General features: G+C 43.2%; 1 protein-coding gene across 1 annotated transcript in view; it reads left to right on the top strand.

Moving 5' to 3' along the window:
• Nucleotides 1-86: 86 nt before the first annotated feature.
• The window catches only part of LOC101015751 (putative tetratricopeptide repeat protein 41), an 85,729-nt gene continuing 77,340 nt past the window's right edge, over nucleotides 87-8,475 (top strand). The window contains exon 1 of the mRNA XM_031650181.1: nucleotides 87-456. The gene's annotated coding sequence lies outside the window, so the exon portion shown is untranslated. The remainder of the gene's footprint in view (nucleotides 457-8,475) is intronic.

Raw genomic sequence — 8,475 nt, 5'->3', positions numbered from 1 at the left:
GGATTCGTGGGGGGGACGGAAGTCCACCAATCGGAGCTGTCCAGGTGCGGTGACCGATGCCCGAAGCGTGGCTCCTTCCGATTGGTCAGGGTTTGCAGCTTTTCTCCAATCAAATGGCTCCGCGGGCCCCTCACACGTGGGACCGCCCCTTTGCCTGGGCGGCTGTGGCCTCTAAGGGCAACCGTCCAATGAATGTAAGCACAGAACACATCCATCTTTTTCGAGAGGTCGCGGCGGAACTACTTCCGGATCCTAGAGAGCGTTTATTCCGTGACCAGTGGAAACGGTAGCCATGGCAACGTGTTCTTCACCCTTTCCCATCTATATCTGGGGTTACGTTGGGAGTGATTCCAGCACGACTTTCGCGGCCAGCGTTCTCGTGTGGCGGCGCTTCTCGGAAAGGAGAAACACACGAGAGAGGTTAAAAATCCCCTAGAACCCTTCCAGATAGAGGTGGTGAGAAACTACAGCTCCCGACATGCAATGTCCTAGGGGGTACACTGCATTGAATGCTGGGAATCGTAGTCTTTGGTCTCTGAGGACCAGCTGCGTAGTTTGGCCCTTTCTTTCACGTTCCCCCAGAGTGTGTTTGCCGGAGCCCTGTCCTGCGTCTTAGATGTTACATCTCGTTCTGATTACAGTAGAGATATGTGCCTATTCCAGGAGTCTCCATTGTACACAGCTTTTAGAAGCGGGCCTAGAAAGCCTTGACGCCTCGGGCAAGGCCGCCTTGTTCTGGGGGGTCGGTCTGAGTCTGGGGGCTCCGCCTCCGGCTCGAGAGCACGCGTTTCCGAATCCGCCTGCAAGTGTGTCACTTGGCCAGCCCAGCCCGAGCCTTCACCTCGTCTGTGCGCAGCCGGAATCCCCAGGCCTTCCTGATCTGGTTTACAGAAGATGGTTGGGACCTCCCCGACCTGACGGTCTTAGAACCCCTTCTGTGAATCAGGTGGAGAGCGTAGTGGAAAAGGTGGGTCTAGCACAGAAAAGGAAAACCCTTAGTTTAACGAATGCAGGAGGATGCACCTGCAGATATTTGAAAGCAAAACCTGTGGTGCTGCACATGAGAACGGGATTTGCAGCTTTGTAACTTCATAGAAATACCCTGTCCGTGTTCAGAAGGACATATAAAACACCAGGTGTCTTTCCTGTGAGGGAAGTCCCTCATGCTAAACTTGTACCTTTGGAAATATTTTCTACGTCCCTTTAACCTACTCTATACATTACCCACACGCATATCCGCGCCCATCTCTGACATACACATCCCCCTTCCTTATTGCTTCCTCCAACAAAATTGAACTTTGAATATCTTTTCAGATAATCATCCGAATTCCTGAAGACAAGCTTTTTAGTGACAGTCTGTCATAGTCTTTTACAACTTCCCATATTTAGGTGTGCGGATCTTGGCTCTGTGGTTGGCGCTCACGTATTGTGGTGGTGCCTTATTTACATCTGCCCAATTTACCTACATTTGTTATTAGTAAGCAAAGAGTAGCTTACAAAGAATGCTTTATGCATGCTTCTGTGCTTTCATCTTTTTTAAAAAGAGCATACTAGGGTGTGAATTACATTCAGAGATTTCAGTTGCGTTTTTTGTGTATTTTAACTCCTTTATTTTCTGTTTTTAGAGAAAAATGAGTTTCTTCACTTTTTTCCCCTCGCATTTCACAGCTCACCTTTTCCTCCAATTCTGAATAAGTAAGCAACCAGTTCTGAAACTGCAAATGCCACCTTAACTAGTGAGTGGTGGGGAGTTGGTGCTGCACCTGGAGGGAACTGAGACTGAGACATATCCTTCAAAATAGAGCCACTGCGTGTGGGTAGACGTTTCTGCAGATGATGGTGGGAATTCATGAGGCAGGCAGAGCACCAGACGGTAGGCTGGCAGAAGATGGCGGGCCCTTGTCTGATCAGCTCTGTTCATTAAAGATTGGCTCTCCGGGCTGGGTGCGGTGGCTCACGCCTGTAATCCCAGCATTTTGGGAGGCCGAGGTGGGCGGATCACCTGAGGTCAGGAGTTCAAGACCAGCCTGGCCAATATGGCGAAACCCCGTCTCTACTAAAAACACAAAAATTAGCCGAGTGTGGTGGCTGGCGCCTGTAATCGCAGCTACTCGGGAGGCTGAGGCTGGAGAATCGCTTGAATCCAGGAGGTGGAGGTTGCAGTGAGCCCAGATCCTGCCACTGCACTCCAGCCTGGGCAACAAGAGCAAAAACTCCGTCTCAAAAAAAAAGATTGGCTGTCCGGCTGAGTACCTTGTAAAGAGAATATGCCGCTTACCAGCTTTGTTGTTTCTGGCTGTGGTCTCTTCACCTCTTCTGACTTTTGACCCATTACTGATCCCTAGTGCCCATCTTGGCCTAGCTCCTCCAGAACTAACACTCCGGATGGTTATTAAGTTTCTTGCCCTTGTATTGGATTCCCTTGCTTCCTAATTTTAGCTTTTCTCTATGTATTGCTGGAAACAGCTACTGTTCTTGTTGTTGTTAAGCTTCTCCTTGAGCAAAGCTAACCCCACAAGATAGCACCCCACTTTGTAGTTAAACTTGGAAGAAAAAACCAATAGGTAAAGAATGCAGTTAAGGACAGTGGAGAGCTCTCCTAGTAGGCAGGTGTAGTCCAGCAGTGGGGAGTCAGGGGGAAGGCAGACTGGGGAGACCAAGGCAAGAAAGCAGTTGGCATCAGGGAACATTAAGGAATAGAGCCAAGATCCAAGGTCAATTGGTTGGTTGGTTGGTTGATTGGTTTATTCATTCATTAACTCATTATTTCAGCAAATGTTGAGGGCCTGGTATGTGCCAGGAATTATGCTAGGTGCTAGAAATACAGGGGTGAGTAATATAGATATGGTTTCTGTTCATACAGAACTTGTGTAAATATGTGTTTTTTTAAATTTTTAAATTTAAATTTTAAAAATAGATTTTTTTGAACCATGGTCTTGCTCTATTACCCAGGTTGGAATGCAGTGGCAGGATCATGGCTTACTGTGGGCCCGACCTTCTGGGCTCAAGCAGTCCCCATCTCAGCCTCTTGAGTAGCTGAAGCTGTAGGCACGCACCACCAACATCTGGCTAACTTAAATTTTTTTTTTTTTTTGTAGGCCCGGCATGGTGCCTCATGCCTGTAATCCCAGCACTTTGGGAGGCCGAGGTGGGCTGATCACTTGAGGTCAGGAGTTCGAGACCAGCTTGGCCAACATGGTGAAACACCGTCTCTAAAAAAATACAAAAGTTAGCAAGTTGTGGTGCTAAGCACCCGTAATCCCAGCTACACAGGAGGCTGAGGCAGGAGAATTGCGTGAGCTCTGGAGGTGGAAGTTGCAGTGAGCCGAGATCATACCACTGTAACTCCAACCTGGGTGACAGCGAGACTCTGTCTCAAGAAAAAAAAAAAAAAAAGATACTTTGAGCTCATTGTGAGCAATGTTGAGGTTTTTTTCTTTTGTAAAGATGGGGGTCTCCCTGTGTTGCCCAGGCTGGTCTCGAACTCCTGGGCTCAATCCTGCCTCAGCCTCCAAAGTGCTGGATTACAGACGTGAGCCCCTGTGCCCAGCCTTGTGCAAATATTAACAATGGATTTACATAGTAGTGTAAGTATCTTATTTAAACTGAAGTAAAGATATAAAAGAATGTCTGCAAAGGAGTACCAGGGAATTTTTTGGGGTGACAGAAATGCTCTTGATCTTGATATCAGTAGTTGTTAAAACTCATCAAACTGTACACTTTAAAAGGTTGAATTTTGTTATGTATACCTCAATTAAAGAAAACTAACAGCAACTATCATTCTAAACAACAAAACACTAAAAGCCGTTTCACTAAAAAAAAAATCAGGAACCAGATACAGATGCTTGCTATTGTCAGTAATGTCCCACACAGTTTAGGAGGATTTAACAACAAGACAAGGAAACCAAGTAATTGGCATAAATTTTAGAAAAGGTAGAGTCCTTTATTTTGAAATTCCTTCTTACTGATGACAATTGCATGTCCCAGAAATCCAGGAGACCCTAGGGTTTTTTGTTTTAAGTATAGAATGATTAATTCCAGCTCTAATAGCATATACTTAAGTTGCTGCAGTTAAAAAGCTTATAGTTGGATCTTGGAAGTGGGTGGGTGATCCGCCTTGAGTTGAGCCACTGGCCAACCCCTTAAAAAAAAGTATAATACGAGAATCTGGTAAATTATTGGCTATAAGATAATATATAAAAATCACTAGAAGTGAAAATTTTAAAAAGTTTCATTCATATTAGAGACAAAACCCATAAAATGCTTAGAAATAAACTTAAGAAAGACATAGTTCCAACATGAAGAAAACTATAAAATACTGAGGAATATAAAACAAATGAAGAACTTGGGTCAGGTTCTGTAACCCTTGTATTATCTATTGTTGTATAACAAACTACCCCTAAATTTAGCAGCTTAAAACAGTAAACATTTATTCTCTTACACAATATCTGTAGGTCAGGAATCTAGAAGCACCTAACTGGGTAGTTCTGGCTCGGGTCTCTCATGAACTTGCAGTCAAGACATTGGCTAAAGCTGAAATCATCTGGAGGCTCAAGAGGAGCTGGAAGATCTGCTTCCACGATGGCTCCTTCACATGGCTGTTGGCTGGGGCCTCGGTTCATCATCACATGGAACTCTCCATACGGCTGCTTAAGTGTGCTCACAGCATGGCAGCTGGCCTCCCCTGGAGTGAGTGATCCAAGACAGAGAACAAAGCAGGAAGCACAATGACTCATAACCAACCTCAGAAATCACACACCATCATTTCGGAAACAACCCTACCCAATGAGATTACACGAGGCTGTAAATACCAGCAGCCAGAGAGCACTGGGGCCCGTTTGAAGGCTACTTATTATACCTTAGTTGCAAGGGAAGCTGGGAAAGGTTTTACATGGCATTTTCAGCTTCTCTCATGGGAGGCTCAGAATCATAAGGTGGGGGTTTCCCTCATATAAGAATGGGATTCAGATGCTGCACAGTGAAAAAGAATGATGTGTCCTCTACATATTTGAATATACAAACAGATCAATGCAACCAGTCAGGCACGGTGGCTCACAACTGTAATTCCAGCACTTTGGGAGGCCGAGGCAAGTGGATCACTTTGGGAGGCCAAGGCGGATGGATCACTTGGGGTCAGGAGTTCGAGACCAGTCTGGCCAACATGGTGAAACCCTATCTCTACTAAAATACAAAAATTAGCTGGGCTAGTGGCAGGCGCCTGTAATCCCAGCTGCTTGGGAGACTGAAGCAGGAGAATCCCTTGAACAGTTAGCTGAGATCATGCCACTGTACTCCAGCCTGGGCGACAGAGTGAGACTCCCTCTCAAAAAAAAAAAAAAAAAGTCAAGGAAAAAAATTAAAATAACCCATATGCTGTAATCAGGTATATCACTATTAGCATCTTGATGTCTTTATTAATATTTAACACATTTTAAGTTAAAAATGGGATCACACAATAATACAGTTCTATAACTATCTTTTTCACTTACCAATATATGATAAACATTTTCCACAAGATATCCAATTTGTTATTGTTAGACCTTTAATATGTTAGCAGTTTTAAAACCATTGTAAATATCACTGCAGTGAAAACTCTTAGAGGTAAATCCTTATAGACAAATAGAATAGCTTTCTAAAATTGGAATGCTTGGTAAAAATACATGATTTGTTTTACAAGGCTTTGGCTATACACTGACAGTTTGCTCCTAGGAAAGTTGCACAAACTTACATTCTCATCAATTTACATTTTAAGTGTAAGAATTTTTTTTTTTTTTTTTTTTTTGAGGCAGGGTCTCACTCTGTTGCCCCGGCTGGAGTGCAGTGGCATAATCTTGGCTCAATGCAGCCTCCGCCTCCTGGGTTCAAGCAGTTTTTCCATCTCAGCCTCTTGAGTAGCTGGCACTACAGGCATGCACCACCATGCCTGGCTAATTTTTGTATTCTTTGGTAGACACGGGGTTTTGCCATGTTAGCCAGGCTATAAGAAGCTTTTGAAAAAAGAAAAAATACAACTTGGGGCTGTCAGGGATAAAATTACTAAAATGATACTAAAAGGATTGTGGGGTGGAGGTGAGGTGGGATTTGAGTATAGAAATTTCTAAGCCTTAAAATGTTGCAAGAAATTCCTGAAAAAGGTCAGAGGCATTTTTGACCAGTTAATAGATTTTTCTTATAACTTTTTGTTATAAAGAGCTACAATAAATACAGTGATATTACTGAGGCTGCTTTATCACGAAATATGAATTCAGACATTTGCACTAGAAATAATATTAACAGCAATAATAGAAATAGCAAACTTTTATTGAGGACTTTGTGTAGACCTTGCAGATTCTAAAATGTATATTAGGCCTGGCGCAGTGGCTCATGCCTGTAATCTCAGCACTTTGGGAGGCCGAGGAGGGTGGATCATGAGGTCAGGAGTTCAAGAGCAGCCTGACCAACATGGTGAAACCCCATCTCTACTAAAAATACAAAAATTAGCCAGGTGTGCCAGGTGTGGTGGCACGCGCCTGTAATCCCAGCTACTCAGGAGGCTGAGGCAGGAGAATTACTTGAATCCAGGAGGCAGAGGTTGCAGTAAGCCAAGATCACGTCACTGCACTCCAGCCTGGGTGACAGAGTGAGACTCTGTCTCAAAAAATAAAAAATAAAATAAAATGTATATTAAAGAGTGATAGCTTGATTGAGAAATCTGTTGGGAAGGATATTTCTTAATGAGAAGTCTACCTTCACAGTGTTAAAAGAAAAAATTTTAAAAGACAAAGGCTTATGAGGTGCTTATTATACAAGGCCTCATTTATTCCCATCTTAGGGGTAAGGTCAGTATTCCAGATTTACAGCTGCAGAAACTGTGTCAGAGTCAGACCCTGAGGCAAGATTTATATGACTCTGAAGCCCATGCTCAACCTCTGGGAGTGTACCCAACAAAGTAGGAGGTGCCACTCTGATGCCAGTTACTGCTATCAGGTGGGCCAGCGGCAAAATATTAAATAACATTGACTTCCTCGTGCAAAAGTTGAACCCTTTCAATTCTGTTTCAGTCTTACTGATTATGGGAAGAGAAAGTCAGCTTGGTACATGTCCGTCTAAGAACACGTTCATCTCTCCCTTTCTAATAAAAAGAACTGTATCTAACTAGAATTTAATTACATTGTTTTCTTTTTAATGCATTTATATTTATTTATTTAGAGACAGGGCCTCGCTGTGCCACCCAGGCTGGAGCCCAGTGGTTCCATCATACCTTACAGCAGCCTGGACACCCCTGGGCTCAAGCAGTCCGCCCTCTTTGGCCTTCCAAACTGTTGGGATTACAGGAGTGAGCCATGACTCCTGGCCTTAATGCATTTATTTTTACAGCTACTGTCTATTTGTGCCATATATATGTTTTTTCCTCCACTTACAGTAATAATGAAATATTTATAGTAATTTTTTTTTTTTGAAATGGAGTCTCGCTCTGTTGCCCAGGCTGGAGTGCAGTGGCGCGATCTCAGCTCACTCCTTCTGCCTCCTGGGTTCAAGCAATTCTCCTGTCTCAGCCTCCTGAGTAGCTGGGACTACAGGTGTGTGCCACCACGCCCGGCTAATTTTTTTTTGTATTTTTAGTAGAGATGGGGTTTCACCATATTGGCCTGGCTGCTCTTGAACTCCTGACCTCGTGATGCACCTGCCTCGGCCTCCCAAAGTGCTGAGATTATAGACGTGAGCCATCACGCCTGGTTGGCATAAATTTTTTTTTTATTTGAATTGTTTTAAAGCAAAATACACCAGGCATGGTGGATACCACTTTGGGAGGTTGAAGCAGGAGGATCTCTTGAGGCTAGGAGTTCAAGACCAGCCTGAGAAACTTAGTGAGACCTTGTCTTTAAAAAAACTTAGCCAGTCACAGTGGCAGGTACCTGTAGTGTCAGCTATTTGAGAGACAGAGGCAGGAGGATTGCATGAGTCCAAGAGTTTGAGGTTCACTGAGCAATGATAACGCCACTGCACTCCAGCCTGAGTGACAGAGCGAGACTCTGTCTCAAAAAACAGAAAAATAAAAACGCACGCCCTATTTTTCTGTGTTTTCTGTCCACTCAAAAATAACTCCTTTTTTCATTTAGGTTTCTGTTTTCTGTTTTTAATTTATTCTTGCAAAAACTGGGAATTTTTTTTTTTTATCAGCAATTGTGAAGCAGAGTATGGAGATGACTATTTTTTAATTTGTTTTTATTATAAAATAACTGTAATTTATAGCAATTTTGATTAGAGAAGCAGTTTTGCCATAATATGAGTATTCTAAGACAGCTGCCAGGTTGTTTTTCTTTCCTTTTGTTCGTTGTGTGCATTCATTTTTAATAATAATTATTAAGGTTTATTGAGCATTTGTTTCTAAGCACTGTTCTAAGCATTTTGCATCTAATAACTTCTTTAATCTTCTCAACCACTCTGCGATATAGGTAATGTTATCCCTATTTTACAGATGAGGAAACTGAAGCA

The sequence above is a fragment of the Papio anubis genome, chromosome 9 (genome assembly GCF_008728515.1).
Source record: "Papio anubis isolate 15944 chromosome 9, Panubis1.0, whole genome shotgun sequence".
NCBI lineage: Eukaryota > Metazoa > Chordata > Mammalia > Primates > Cercopithecidae > Papio > Papio anubis.
Note: the sequence above shows the minus strand (reverse complement) of the source record. Positions and strands in the feature narration are given on the sequence as shown.